Here is a 16,039-nt window from a genome sequence, read left to right on the forward strand (position 1 = left end):
ATAGACTTTAAAACAAAGGCTATACCGAGAAACAAAAAAGAAACCAGTAATCCCATTTCTGGGTATTTATCCGAAGAAACCCAGAATACTACTTCAAGAGGACTTGTGAATCATATGTTCATTGCAGCATTGTCCACAATAGCTGAGATGTGAGGGCAGCCTGGGTTTTTGTCGAGGGATGAATGGATAAAGAGGAGGATATATATATATCCAATATTGCTCAACCACGGAACGGAATAAGTTCTTGCCATCTGCAGCATGGATGGACCTGGAAGGTATTGTACTAAGTGGAGTATGTTAGACAGATGCAACATGGCTTTGCTTATATGTGGAATCTAATGAACAAAATAAACAAACAAAACAGAAACAAACTCATAGATACTGAGAACATTTTAATCGTTGCCACCGCATCAGTAGGCTAAAGGGTGAAAAACGTACAGTTATATCAATTGTTGCAGAAAAGGCATGTATCAAAATTCAGCATTAGTTCATGATAAAAACTCTCAGCAAACTAGCAAGAGAGGGCAACATCCTCAAATTGACATAAAAAAACAAAACAAAAAACAAACCTGCAACTAATATCATACTCAGATACAAAATTACTGTACAAAGCCAAGTGCTTTCCTATATACAATCAATGAACAATTGGAATTTAGAATTAAAAACACAATACCATTCACAACAGAATGGAAAAATGAAATACTTCGGTATAAATGTAACAAAACCTGAACAGGATCTGTAGTCAGCAAATGATAAACTTCTGATTTTAAAAAAATCTAAGAAGATCTGAATAAATGAAGAGACACTCTATGTTTATAGATTACAAGGTTCAGATTGTTGCCACGTCTTCTCAACTTGATTTACAGATTCAATGCAAGCCCAATCATGATCCCAACATGCTATTTTGTTGATATTTACAAACGAATTCTAAACTTTATATGGACAGGCAAAAGGTCCAGAAGAGCCAACACGACACTGAGGAAGAACAATACATTCAGATGACTTATGCTACCTGACTTCAAGACTTTGTGTACAATTACAGTAATCTAGGCAGCATGAGCTTCATGAAAGGGTAGACACCTCGATCAATGGAACATAATGATAAATAGGTTCACTCAAAAATAGTCAACTGATCTTTGACAAAGGAGCTAAGGAAAGTCAATAGAGAAAGGACAGTCTTTTCAACAAATGGTGCTGGAAACCGATGTTTGTGTGCACAAAATAAACTAACTAGACATAGACCTTATGCCTTTCACAGAAACTAACTCAAATTCAATTGAATATCTACATGTAAAAAGCAGAACTATAAGACTTCTCGAGGAAACAAAAGACTATGTGACCTTTGGTTTGTAGATGTGTTTTCATGTACGACACCAAAGCAAGGTTCATGAAAAAACAAAAACAAAAAAGTTGGATTTATTAAAACTAAAAATCTCTACCCTGCTAAAGACACTATTAGAGAATTAAAATATAATCCATGGTCTTGGAGAAAATATTTGCAAAACACAAATTTGATGACATATGTATCCAAAATATACAAAAAACTCTTAAACCTCAACAATAAACAAACAACTCAATTAAAAAATGGACAAAAGATCTGAACAGAGGACTCACCAAAGAACATATACAGATGCAAAATAACCATATGAAAATATGCGGAGCATAAATGTCATTAGGGAATTGTGAATTAGAACAACAAGATACCACCACACATGTATTAGAATGGCTAACCTTCAAAAACATGACAATACCAAATGGTGGTGAGGATGCAGAGCAACAGGAATTCTCATTCATTGCTGGTGGGAATGCAAAATGGTTCAGCTGTTGTGGAAGACAGTGTGTCAGTTTCTTACAAAGTTACACTTGGTCTACTACACGAGTATGAATCAACAAGTATGCTCGTAGGTACTTACCCAATTGATTTCAAAGTTCAGGTCCACACAAAAACTTGCAAGCAAATGTTTATAGCAGCTTTACTCATAATCAGAAACAACCAAGATGTTCTTTAATAGATAAATGGATAAATTAACTGTGATAAATCCACAATGAAATATTATTTGGTGAACAAAAGAAATAAGCTGTTAGGCCAAGGAAAGACATGAAGAAATCTTAAATGTATCTTGCTAACTGAAACAAGAAATTTTGAAAGGACAACATAATGTATGATTCCAATTATATAACATTGTAGAAAAGGCATAACTATAGAGACAGTAAAAGCATCAGTGGTTGCTAGGGGTCTGGAGGGATAAAAACGGGTTGAATAGGTAAAACACAGGGTATAGTTAGAGCACTATAATTTTACTGTATGATACTATAATGGTAGATACATGACATTTGTCAAAACCCATAAAATAAAGAGTAACTTTACCATATATTAGATCCCTTTTAACCTCATCTACTAACCCCTTTCCCCTTTACCCTCTGGTAACCACTAAACTACTGTCTGTGTCTATGAATTTTTGTTTCTTCATTTGTCTTGTTCCTTTGTTGTTTCCAGTTTTATACACCACATATCAGTGAAATCATATGTGAAAAAACAAATTAACTCAAAAAGAAAACAAGGGTAACATTAATATAAGCAAATTAAAAAACAATCATTTATGAGGTCAGGGGATTGCAAGGTGGAATGCAGACTGATCAAGAGAATCTAATGGTATTATAAATGTATGAAACAACCTCACTGATAGGGATTGTAGGAAAAGGTGCTGACCTAAGTAACTTTGGGAAGGAGTGGAGTTTGTTAGACTACCAGCAATAGGAACTCCACATAAGCACTGTACTCTAGTTGATAAAACTGTTTCCCATTGTGGTGTGGGCTGACACTTCTGATACTGCTATGCATGTATGTTAGAATTGAACAGTTAAACAAATGGATGGCTGATTGTGGGAGCCAACCTTCTTACTGTGGAGTGGGAATTTAGAGATAAGCAATGGGAGGGGACTAGGATTATACGAGTGTGACAATTAAGTTCGCGAGCTTGCCACTGTGTGCTTATATTAGCAGCACTGTACAAACAGCTCGGTAAGGTTTCATAACCTTGGTATATTAGTGTCTCACAGCTGTGTTCATGGCGACGTGAGGCAATGTCTTGCTGAGTGGCACTCATTATTGTTGTGTGTTTTTGTGTGCTATCGAGAGAATATGAGCTTGAATTAAAGCAAAGAACAAACATTAAATTTCTTGTTAAACTTGACAAGAGTGGAAGTAAAATCAGGAACATGGTAGTCTAAGTTTATGGGGATAATGCCATGAAGAAAATGGCAGTGTATAAACGGATTAAACGTTTTTCTGAGGGGAGAGAACATTTCACTGATGAAGAGAGGTCAGGGCAGCCAGTAACAAGCCGAACTGACGAAAACATTGCAAACCAAAGTTAAAAAACACTAAGTCCACCAGGTGATCAAAGTCAACTTCAACAGTGCTAAATCATGTTGATTGTATTAACTCTTTAGATAATGTAATGAGAATGGCACTTTACCTCTGTTCTTCCTCCCCCAAACCTATGTCCCCAGTCTAATCATGAGAAAGATATCAGACAAATTACAACAGAGGGACATCCCATAAAATACCTTATCAATTTTCCTCAAAACTATTATAGTCATTAAAAACTAGGAAGTCCAGGAAACTGTCACAGCCAATAGGAGCATAAGAAGATATGCTGACTAAATGTAATGTAGTATCCGAGATGGGATTCTGAAACAGAAAAAGACATTAGGTAAAGCTAAAGAAGTATGAATAAACTAGGGACTTTAGTTAATAATAGTACATCAATATTGTTTTATTAATTATAATAAATATATCATACTAATGTAAGATGTTAATAATTGGGGAAACTAAGTACAGAGTGTATGGGAATTCTTTCTACCATGTCTTCAGTTTTTCTGTAAATCTAACAACTACTCCAAAAATTAAGTCCATTATAAAAACAAAACAAAAGAGTGTTACTTTAAAAATAACTTTAAATAACTAGATCTAACTGACGTTATGATCAAACTGAGGTTACCAGGTTTGATTAGATTTGATTTCTGAATCTCCCTCATGCTTTTCTTAAATAGAACATAAAGATGATACATTTTCTTTGTACTCCTCAGTGTAATGTGTGCAAAAGAGCAAAAAAAATTAAAAATCAGAGAATTAAAACTCACATAGTTACTAATGACAAAGATGTGATTCAAACCCCAGATTTTAGAAGACTCTAGAGTCCTTTGGAGTGCTTTAAAAAGCACTGTGGGAAATTAACCAAAAATAAAACACACTCTTTTCTTTCAAGCAAGCTACTTTATGCTTATGGCAAATTCACCTGAATATGTGAAACAGCAAATTTCACATAGTCTGAGAAAGCCAGGCAGTACGTTTCAGGAGGATAATACAGAGATAGCCATTGTGTAGACACAGAACAGGAAATATATATAGTGAAACCAATGAGTCAAATTTATTTCTGTAATGGTTCAAAGAACCATACTTAGGAATGAAATGAGAACAAAGTTAACTCAATTATTCACATCTAAAGAATCTTTATTGCTGTGTCTTTTATGAGCTTTTTTCCAGGTCATCTGGTCACTGTGGATCAAAAGCTTAAAGGCTCCACCTGTAACCTAATTTGTTATGGTTTGTTACTATTTTATAATCTAGAGGATGAGAAAAATGTAATTAGTTCACTTTACAACAGTCAATTTTTAACACCACAGTAGCAGTTAATTACCCAATATCTGAAATAGTCTCTTTTCAAATTCTGACTATGTGTACTTATTTCCAAAGCATAAATAGAAAAAGTAGAGAAGAGAAAACTTAACATTATTAAATTGTGTATTAGTATTTACAAAGGCAAGTGCTACACAATTAGCCAAGATCTTGTTTAGCAATTAGCTGTGCAAATTCAAAAGTTAGTTGGAGGATATTATGAATAGAATAATATTAATCCTATACATAAATTAACTCTGTATTAAATTTGTAGTATATGATTCCACATATATGTAAATAAAGATACAAAATATTTAAAATAACACAAACTTGTTCAATGATGGAAGTTTCCTTTCAAGAAATAAACACTTCTGGTTTCCATCAGATGAGATAAATAATTACGTAACTCCAAGTCAGCATAAGGGCTGAATACAAGTTAGAAAATAAATTAAAGCTAAGAGACTTCACTTTTAACCAGAGGACGCATTTACCTTTCAGATGAAACACTGTTGAGTGAAAAGACTAAGAGAAAATTATTATTAAGTATATGAAACTCATAAAGTGGATTTAATTTGTCAAAAACTTTCTTTCATCCCCCTACTCAAATAGCCTACGGGGCAAACAGTCAAATAAATTAAAAAAGTAAAGTGGAAGAGACATAAATGCTGCAGCTGAAACTAAATTTAAAAAGCAAGGAAAAGGAAAAATATCATTTGCTTATGTGCAAAACTGTGAAATGAGCTCATTTCATATGTTTGCAAAGTCCCAGCCTATATACTTTTTCCACAAATCCAACAAATCAGCCTTCTCAATGTAATCTTACCCGTCAGAGGTATCTATATTATGGCTTTCACTGCCCACTTTCGTCCAGGAATTACGTTCTAAAGAGATTATATTAGAGTTACACTACCTGTCAGCATATAATAAAAGCAGGTGACAAGGTGACAATCATATTCTCTAAATATCTGCCCTATGCATATCAGAATTAACCTATTGCATATATAGATTCTTAGGCCCCATTCCCGATATACCAATTCTTGATGGCAGAGACCCAGAATATACCTTTTCAACAAGCATCCAAGTTAGTTCTTGGCACACTAATACTTAATAACCTCTGCTTCAAGCTAATAATATTGATTATAGTATAAGATATATAACTACTGAATAGGAATTAAAATGTAAACAAATACTAAATAAAGATTTAATTACCTAATGCATGAATTTGTTAGATTACAAAGTTAAATAAGAATGTCTAAAAATATTACAGTGTGTATTAAGTGATAGGCATGATCGAATCTCAAATAGATTTCAGTGATCTTTGAAGATAGCTTGTGTTTGAAAATTGTCCTTTTTGCCTTCTTTCTTAAGAAAAAATAACCTCATGTTTGAGCTGATTTGAGATCATAAAAAATATAAAAGCACCATATCTATGTTATATAACTGACTTCTGTGCTTTTATTTTTATTCAAAGCCTCTCTCTAACCTTTGTCTTCAATAATGATAATTATACAGAAGAAAATAAAGCAGGGAAAATAAAGCAGGGAGAGAGAGAGGTGAGTGGGGAAGGCTATTACATACAGGTGGTCAGCAAGTATTTAATTTTATAAAGGCATGGCAACAAATACTTTAATTGGTCTTAATGTATTTCCTGTGTTGCTTACACAACATTAGCAGTTTCCTCAGTCATATACATGTATGTCAACTGCTACTGTTCTGAAACTCATAAGATACATTTTGAGTAATTGATTTTCAAACAGTTCAGAAACATAATTTGAACAAATATGTGCTGTCATTTTACATGTTCTCAATTTAACAATATCAGTCGGTTATGTTTCTAAATTGGTCAATAGAAGGCAATCAAAAATTTACCTCTTTTATGTTTGCTAATTCTCCAAGAAGAGAAAAATAAAAATCAGATCTCCATATGCTTTTGCAGTCAAGACTTCCAAAGTAAAAACCTGACAGGAATGAGCCAAATCAAAAAGGTGTCATAAATACAAGAGGCCTGGGACAAAATTAAAAAAAAAAAAGTGAAAATCATGTTCATTTCTCTAAGCTTAAAATAGGACCTGATCCAAAAAGATCTATGCAGGAATGAAAGACTCTGAGACCCATGTCTTTACAACTGACCAATCCTTGCCCTACTCTCCAACAACTTGAAAGCCCACTTCCCTGCTTTAGAATTAATAACCCATAGGAACCAGTCATGAGTATGATTTTTACAAGTACTGAAGGGTTTTCCAGTCTGCCCTGTACAGAGCAACCATTGTAGGTCACTGTGGCTCAATCAGAATTTGAAATGTGCCATTATCCCATACAAGTGCTTTTTTATTCATTTTCTTTCAGCTCCTAAATTATTTTTTGACACTGCCCTTTCAAAAGCTTGATTTAGTATTGGCTTCAACTTTGTGAGCTGTCCTTCAATCAAAAGATGTCTCTATTTTTTACATGTATTTGACCTGGTTGCTATTTGGTCCCTAAATTGCCTTGCTTTGTGTTGAGGCATCTCAACCTTCACTTTTTCTTATATTCATGTCTTCTTTGAGAAAACGGACTTTTTGACAGCCCTGAAGACAATTCCAGGTTGTTTATTCTCTTCTCTACCCAAAGAAATGGAAATGCAAGAAGGAGCCACTAGACCAGTGCTTATAATGTCCTTCATTTCACAATAAATATTTCATAGGCTTTTTAAATATATATATTTATTATTATGTGCATTCACTGTAACAATTATTAATTAAAAAAAGTAGAGGTGGGGGAAAGACCATTTTCCCCTTTTATTTCACCCACGTCATGCAAGCAGTGATAGTACTTTGGTGTATATCTCTCCATTCTTTTCTTAAGGCTTTTGCAAACCTATGGAAACACTGATTTACAAATTTGACCTTCACACTTCTCATCTGGTGTTCTAGAGGTGGCATGTTTTCTAAAATTTCTTTCTATTGGGATTGGAACTTGTTCAGATATTGTTTTTTCTTACTTTTCCTTCATATTTGTACTTGTTTTCATTCAAATCATATTCTGGGGACCTCGCTTCAGCTAGTGGTAGACTTGCAAATCCCTTTGTATCTATGTGTGTCCCTGTCAAACTCTGGGGACGTTCAAGTATAATTTGGCCTCACCCTCACCTTTTCTCTTCTCTGAGACTTAAAGGTGACTGGATCTAATTCAGTGAGTGGGTGTTGACGATTGCTTCTGTGTGGCAACTATCCCTCGCACAGGATCCGTGGAACATTAGCTTAAGAAGGACTGTGCTACAGCAAGAAAGAGATTCTAGAATTGGTGGCACAAGCTGGGTGTGTAGGCAAGTCACTCATGTGGACCCAAAACATCTTAGTGGTTTTACCTACAAATAAATGATGTTCTTCAAGAACAACTTTATTGGCCAATCGGCTCTGTGAAAAATACATGTAAAACAGATTGGGCAGCCACTGGGTGGCAGCAGAAATTTGATAAATATACTACATGAATATACTTTCCTATTGTTTTATCCTATCTCTTACTGTTTAGTGAAGTAAAAGACAACATTATTTTCAACAAAAGGTCTTTTTGTGGATAATTTATATTAGAGAGCTCAGTTGGATGAATATTACCCACAAAAAGACCTTTTGTCATCCAACTGAGCTCTCTAATATAAACTAGCATATTCAACTATGAGAAAAAAATATAAAACATTAAACCTTATCACCCAATATTCTATGAATATAATATAAAATTTTAACATTACTCAGAATGACTTTGTAGATGGACATGTTGTTTTCATAATAATTAAAAGCTGCCATTAATTTTAATAGCTTTAAAAATCTGCTAACAAAAGTGTTATATATTCAAAGAATAAGTCTTGAAGAATTCAGAAAAGACAAAGAATAAAACAAAAATTACTCAAAACCTCCAAACCTAAATTAACCATTGATAGTCACTTGCTACTATATATTGTATTTTTTGATGTATAGTTGGTTTTTCAATAACAACGTCTTTTTTAACCTAACACTTTAAACTGCTATTTTTTTTCATTCAACATACTGTGAATTACTTCCCCATGTCACTAAATATCCTTTTGTAATATTATATTTAGTGATTGTATTGCATTATATCATATGGCTAAACCAATATTTAACCAATTCTTTTTTGTTAAGAATTTACCAATTATTTACCAATTTTTTACATATTTACTCTTACAGACAACTGTTGTTAATTTTAAAAGCTAGGTAGCTGATAGTTTTCAGCCTTCTAATGTTAAGTGGTAAATTAATATTTTATACAGTGGAGATCTTCGTGCAATGTGTTTTCAGATTTCTCATCAGAATTTTCTGACCAGAATTTCTTGGACTGGTCCTAAATCAGAACCCCAAGGTTGAGGCCCAGACTTGCCCATTTTAACAAACTTCCTCAGCTTTTTAAATGCATACTGAAGTTTCAGAACCATTGGCACTCTGAGTAAAACTGTATACTCAGAGAACCTCAACAATAATATTAATAGGAAATAACACAAACTTGGAAAAACATTTACATTTCATTTGTCTCTGTCCCTTTATGAAATGGAAATGATAATATATCCTAAAGTTACGGTGATGTCAAGGGAATGCTGAGTCTATTTCCAACATCAAAATGCAGTCTTTGCAAACACTATGGGGAAGAATATGCCTCTATGAATACCACAGATCATTTATTGTGAGTGTAATATGTAACAAACATTATGCTAAGCAGTTTACATGTATTGTTAACCTTCACAACTATCTTGCCAGGTTACCATCACTGCATCTTTATGGATAAGCTCCATAGGTTAGGTGGGTTAAGTAAATTAACCCAGACTACATTCTTTGTCAATGTCAAAATCGGAATTCAAGCAAGTCTTTCTGGAGCTATGACCTGTATTCATTCAACTCCAGGACTCTGTCAGGCAGAAACATGCATGTATAAGTAGGCAGATGAAGTTTCTTCCTGATGCCACAGTTACTGTATGGTTACTAGTTTGTCTCTCCCTCATGCTATTTATAAATGGCAAGGGAATGCTTCACAGCTGATGCTATTATAGATCATAGACTTAACTGAGAGGCAAAAATTGAATTTATTCATTCGATTTTTTTGAAGATTTTGCATTTTAAATGGTGCAATTATCAAGTACAGGTCAGACAGTGGTGTATACATTGTTCAAAGGTTTTGAAAAAAAAGTAATAAAATGCTCCACCAGACAAAAACATATCCCTGCTGACAGTTTCTTTAAAATTTACAGCTCCCCCCAAGTAGAAGTGAGCTGAGGGAGAGGAGCTAATTCTGGAGCAGTTCATTCATATTGGCACGTACCTAGAACTGCATGGTTTATAAAAGTTATGGCCTTTGGAGACAGAGGGCCCTTTCTGGGTGACTTAATATGTTTGACTCTACCTTTCCTTATCTGAAAATGGGGATCACACCACTTTCTTAGCTCTCAGGGGTGGCTTCAGACCTAGCAAGGCACTAGATGACATGATACCTTTTAGTATCTCACTTGGTAAATAAATAATCCAACTTTTTGTTAGAAGCCTAACAACATGGGTAAAAAAAAAATAATTAATTTTCATCATTTACTGGGAAAATTCTACTTTTTTCTCAGGTTAGGCCTTTGGAAATAACTGATCCCATCAGTCATGCAAGAGTCTTGGTAAATGAAAGTCCCAGAAAGTTCATTATTTTGCCTTGTGTAAGAGCCTCCCCTTCTAAGAGGGACATTCTGAGAGTCAGAGATAATTTTATGTAAATTATCTACCACAGCATACTGGGACCCAGGGGCCCTGCATTTGCTTTTGCCTGCACCCAAAGGCTGCTCCATCAGATGTCCCCTTGGCACGCTCCTGCATCCTCACATCTTTTGCAATTCTCTACTCAAAGGCGACCTTCTATGGTAGTCAGTTTGAGCAACCACAACAAAAGACCATGGACAGGGTGTCTTAAACAACAGAAATTTATTTTCTCACAATTATGGAAGCTGGAAAGTCCAAGAGCAAGGTGCTGGCTGATTTGGTTTCTGGTGAGACCTCTATTCCTGGCTTGCAGATGTCTTCTCGTATCCTTACATGGCAGAGCGAGAGACAGTGAAAGAGAGGGGGGGGGAGAGGGAGAGAGAGAGAGAGAGAGAGAGAGAGAGAGAGAGAGAGAGAGAGAGAGAGAGAGAAGGAGGACACTCTGGTACCTTTTCTTGTAAGAAAACTAACCTTATAGTATCAGGCCCTATCTTTATTCTCATTTAACCTTAATTACCTTTCTATAGGGTTATCTCCAAATACAGTCACATTCGGTGTTAGGGCTTTAACGTATCAATTGGGGGACACAATCCATTCCATAGCACTGTCTCAGTGAGACCTTCCCTGGGAACCCTATACGCATTTACAATCTCCATACCATGATACTCTGTACGTCCTTTCCTTCATAGCACTTTCCATTTTCAAACATAATATATATGTTATATATTTATCTCTTTGCTACTGGTCCCCTGACACATGAATAAAAACTCAGAGATTTTTGACTGTTCATTTCGGTACTTGTAGTACCCATGACAGAGCCTGGCACAGAGGAAGCCAACAATATAAACACTGTCGGGCACATGACTGGACAATCCTATGTTATGCGCGATGGAAGCTGCTAGAGATACCAAAATAGACCCAATCCTATGTCTGCTTTTCAGTCGGTTTCAGTCCAGTTACACATACGAGGCTCACTATAAAATGAATGGCAGCTCTCTCTAACTATAAACTATCACTCAGGAAATGATTGAAAAGGAATGTAGACCTCCATTTGTGCATAGCCTGGGGAGATATTTGCTTCCTATGCAGGAGCTAACCTCTTCAGATTTGCATAAATCTATTTGCTGAACAATGGATCAAGAAATCAGATTTCCCATTATTAAAGTTATCCTTCATTCTTGGTAATATTTATATGAGCCAACTGCAAACCATAAGAACAGGTCAAATCTATGTGCCGAATATCTTTTAAATATCCATCTTCACAGGCAAATTACAGACAGAAATATCCCATGACAATATTTTAATAAATGACAATGTATAAGAATAGCCAATTGCAGAGCCCAGTTTTTCCTTTATGATAAATTAATTTGATGTTAACTTTAAAAAGTATGATTTACTAAATCTCGGCCAAAGAGCTTTCTAAGTCAGACCATGTATAAGAATAGCCAATTGCAGAGCCCAGTTTTTTCTTTATGATAAATTAGTTTGATGTTAACTTTAAAAAGTATGATTTACTAAATCTTGGCCAAAGAGCTTTCTAACTCAGGGCATCCCAAATTTTATTAAGCTTGCAAAGATTATTTTAAAGCATCCCTTCATTAATTTGAATGTAAAACTATAGGGAAAATACTGTCTAATCTAGCTAGAAGATAACATTCATTTTCCTGCTAAGGGCGAGTGACAAAAGAATGTTAATGCACATTGCTATCTATGACTACAATAGTGGAACCAAAATGAAATGAGCAGATGCTGACTTACCTTCTCTGGTAAATCACGCAGGGCTTGGAACCACATCCTGAAGCAAACCAGACCATCTGTGCTGTTTTCTCCAAGTGGGCCCAAATTGGTGACAAACCATTCTCTATACAAAGGAGATTTTCTTTTTCTATTTTAACTGAGAAAGTATAATTTCTCCAGTAAAAAATGCAGAAATGCATTCTGCTTCTTGTACTATATCGCCTAAATATTTTGACTCTGAACCCCAAGTAGTCATGAAGTTAAATAACGACTTCAAAGAGATTTATCTTTCCAAAACTTCATCCCCTCAATTATTCCCCCCATCCACACCCAAGCTGTTCTGGGGAACAGGATGTTTCCTAGAAAGGTACTTTCGAGAATGGCATTTTCTGAGAAAATCCGTTTTGTCTAATGACAATGTTTCATGGTACGATGCTGAAGCACAAAACACTAAAGAAACTTGTATTCATCAGTAAAATCTTGTATCCCTATAATTCAGTACCTACCATAGAAGTCGTGATTAAAAAAGAAAAAAAAGTGTTTGCTCATTGAATGTTGGATGAATCTTGGCACCGAAAGTGCCCCAGTTGAATCCCCTTACAAGTACTGAGAGTCAAAGAGTAAGGTCTGCTTACATTCAGTGAGATGGCACACTCCACTTAAGTAGGAAGGAAAGTTAAAGTATCTCTTTCTGGAAATGGCAAAATGCAATTTCTCACACAATCTAACCTTATAAATAGATTTATGATTACTTAGACAGATCTTCAAATTACTACTTATTAAAATACTGAAAATATTCCAGATGGCTTTAAGAAAAAAATATTTATAAGGGGTGATAAAAGATGGCTTTGTCCTGTGGGGAAGATGGTGAGTGAGACACTGAATAGAAATGTGACTAAGCGAAATTCATGCTCTTACAGCTCTGGCATAATAATGGACAGGAGGGTAGATTCCCTTGAGTGCTACAGAATAGGCTTCTGTGTATGTTAATAGCTATCATTCATGCTCCCAGTGCCCAGGCTGGAAAGAATGAAGCAGTAGATTCACTTGTTTGTCTGGAAAAAAATATTGAGGCAAGTGAAGTTTATCTCTGGCACTATATATCCTGGTGTTATCTGTTGGCTGCCTCTTTTATGCTTCTTCATTTTCCCCAATGGCCAAAATATTTTCCTCTTGTGATCATCAGGAAAGTGGGAAGCTTTTATTTCTCAGAAGTACTGGACAAGGTACTATGAGCGCTCTTACTTCAATCCAAAAATGCAACTTGCAGGTACACGATTCACTGTTTTCTTATCTGAATCCTATCGAAGAACCTGGTCAGAAGCAATGTCTTCACCTTAAAAAAATATATAGTCCACATTGTAATTTATATCAGGGCACTGCTCCTTTTTTTGGCTATAGGCTCTGTAATACTATTTGACATTTAACGTAAGACTATATTACATTGATTTAAAAACAAACCAAACTCAATGACCACTGAGAACTTGGGGTACCACAAACATCGTTTCAGTATGTTAACGTTTACAAAATCAATTACCAGTATCTAAACAAATTCCTAGACGCACGTAAGAAGAGCTCAGGGACCGATCTCTAAAATATGTAAAGGATTATACACCTTGCAGAAATCATTGTCAGGAAGGACTATGTTTTTACTGAATCCTGTTCAAGGGAAATGATTGGGGTGTTTACAGGGAAAAGCACGCCCTCCCACCAGTGGGACTGCCCTGAAACTACACCCAGGTGAGCAATGGCTGCTCCTCTGCAGGTTTCATCTCATCCATTGGCAATCCTAAAAGGTTTCGTCCACTTGGTTGCTCTCAGCCCCACTGCACCTTGGACATGTCTTGGTCACTCTCTTGTCACATTAAAATTATTTTATCATCTTTCCTCCTATCCTACAACTTTTTTCAAGATTTGAGATCTTCCGATTTTTCTCAGAATCCCCAATACCTAATAGTCTGTGTAGAAGTCATTGCATCTTGTAGCAAATAAGAGGATGGGCTTTGGTCTCTGAAAAACCTTTCATACTCTAGATCTTAGCTGTATTCTTTTCTTTTAACACTCGAAGCCTGTTTCCTCATTTATAACATGGATATAGTAAAAGTGCCTACCTAACAGGATTTTTCTAAGGATAAATGTGATACTACCTATGAAATGCTTTGCAACACTCGGTCCATAGCATTTCACAAGTATTATCTATTATTTTCTAATAAAGACAATCGACCTTTTGAAACAACTCTGGAAAATTGCCTATATTTGGTGTAGTATACAGTTAAATCTCTAAAAGTTTATATGAATTTTTATAATCTCCTTCATATTCAGGTTATGAGAGCTAAAGACTTGGAAATGATTTATTACTGAATCAAAATTAGAAAACACATTGTAGAAAGTGGTATCTTTGATTATTCCCAGTTTTTGCCAAACAAAGCTTTTTGGACAGAAAAGACTCCACAAAAGAACCTTTCCAAGCTCCAGAGTGCTACTCTAAAAGTAGTTTTATAAAAATGTTTCTGAATTTTTGAATGTTTCCTTTTAAGATGCCAACTCATTTCCCATAGCTTTATCCCCCCCTGGAAGTTTAAAAATTATTTTACCAAAAAACACGTAGTACTGAAAAAAAAAATCTATATTGAGCTCACATGTTAAAGGAAGAGAAAGTATAAAATGTCTCAGTGGCTTCTGCTTAGAAGCCATTATGGAGAACTGTCCCCTCTCATACACCGAGACTTTTGATTCCTCATTTTGAAATTTAAACTGGATGGCAAATGAATTTTATATTACAATAAGAAATCATGTTTTTTATTTCTATATAAATGGATATAATTTCATGCTGCAGCTTCTGTATAGGAAGGGGGTGTCGTGATTAGCTCATGTGATTCCAATAGTCATTGAGTCCAACCACACTTTCCTATATATGGAAGATGTTAGAGCATCCTAGAATTGGATACTGAAAACCTAATGTATCAAGGAAAATACACCCATATTTTCTGCACTCCTCTGAAATCCTTCCATGTTCTCTTATCATTGAAGAATAAGGCTTTGGGGCACAGTGTTTTCCTGAAATATAACCATAATTTGAAACTAGAGAGACAAGTTTGGTGAAAGGTAAAACCTATTTTCCATCTACAAGTTTATCACAAAATAATAAAGACTTTCTGAGGAGCCCACAGAAAACAAGATATATCTTATATGACCTCAAATGTCCAGGACCTTCTGTTGAAGCATCTGGTGCTCCCATCCTTTGGTCACATTGCTATTTATGGGGAGTGTCCACTGAACAGGCTAGCTATAAAAAGCAAAAAGGGGAAACTCCCGGATATTTTATTGTGCTTGGGTTAAAGCTCACCTTTGAATCACCTCTAAATGAATTCCTTCAAAAAATAATATGAGATTGTAGATGGAAATTTTAGCTTAAGAAAAGTACCTCTGAAACAAACATTCCCATAAATGCAATGGATATACTAATAATAAATCAAACTATTAATAAAAGCAGATTCAAGAGTTCCTTTGTTCAAAAAAACTAATATTCAGCCAATCTTCATTAGTTTGTTGTAATAGAGCCATCTCTTTTGATTTGTCTGGCATCTGTTTGGATTGGCTCATGCTTTGCAGGATTGCTAAATATTTTCAATATCAGCTTCACTTATAGTCAGGTATCACAATGGGATATTATTTAATAAAGCTGAAAAACAAAACTGGATATTTTAAATAAAATGACAAAGGAAAAAAATCAACTCTTTGTAAATCCAATGACCTTTCCAGTTAGTGAGAGTGTATGGTAATTAATTACACTGGCAACTTGGATAAAAGTTTCTTTAAGAGGAGAACTAGATTCATTGCTCAATTTAGACTTCCACATTAGCTGTGACATTGGATTATTCCGACTTCTCACTTCTGCATA

The sequence above is a fragment of the Rhinolophus sinicus genome, linkage group LG09, assembly GCF_036562045.2.
Source record: "Rhinolophus sinicus isolate RSC01 linkage group LG09, ASM3656204v1, whole genome shotgun sequence".
NCBI classification, from domain to species: Eukaryota; Metazoa; Chordata; class Mammalia; order Chiroptera; family Rhinolophidae; genus Rhinolophus; species Rhinolophus sinicus.